The sequence below is a fragment of the Penaeus monodon genome, chromosome 28 (genome assembly GCF_015228065.2).
Source record: "Penaeus monodon isolate SGIC_2016 chromosome 28, NSTDA_Pmon_1, whole genome shotgun sequence".
In the NCBI taxonomy this organism is placed as follows: Eukaryota; Metazoa; Arthropoda; class Malacostraca; order Decapoda; family Penaeidae; genus Penaeus; species Penaeus monodon.
In genome coordinates, this window is record NC_051413.1 from 33,617,168 (window position 1) to 33,617,620 (window position 453).

General features: G+C 39.3%; 1 protein-coding gene across 1 annotated transcript in view; it reads right to left on the reverse strand.

Annotated features, from left to right (window-relative positions):
• LOC119591519 (sodium channel protein para-like) overlaps window positions 1-453 on the reverse strand; it is a gene marked incomplete in the record, with an annotated part of 263,120 nt that overhangs the window by 141,045 nt on the left and 121,622 nt on the right.

The window sequence follows — 453 nt, forward strand, 5'->3', positions numbered from 1 at the left end:
CTGAGAGGCGGATATCAAGTCCTTGTTCTTTGGAGTCGATAGATAATCTCTTTTGTTTAGAGAGCTGGGAATCAACTGGTTCTTTGGAATCGGTAAATAAGCTCCTTGATTAGAGTGCCGACAATGGTGTCAATGGGCTTCGATGGGCAGCGACACCGGCATCCCCCCCCCCCTCTTATTCTGGCCATTGATCAGTTTTGGAGATTTTTTTTTTTGTAAAATTTGTACCCAGAAATGCCTGAATTGAAGTTCAATAGATACTATAAGGATGGCAGTTCTGTTCACCAGAGAAGCGCAATATAAATTTCAACAATCTTCAGTAGCATTAATTTGGTTTTAATAGAATATGCGACTCCAATAAAACTTTTATCATTATTATTCGAATAATTTAACATGGATCCATCCCTCACACATAAGATGGAAGGAATACCGTCGAAATGTGTACATCACCAG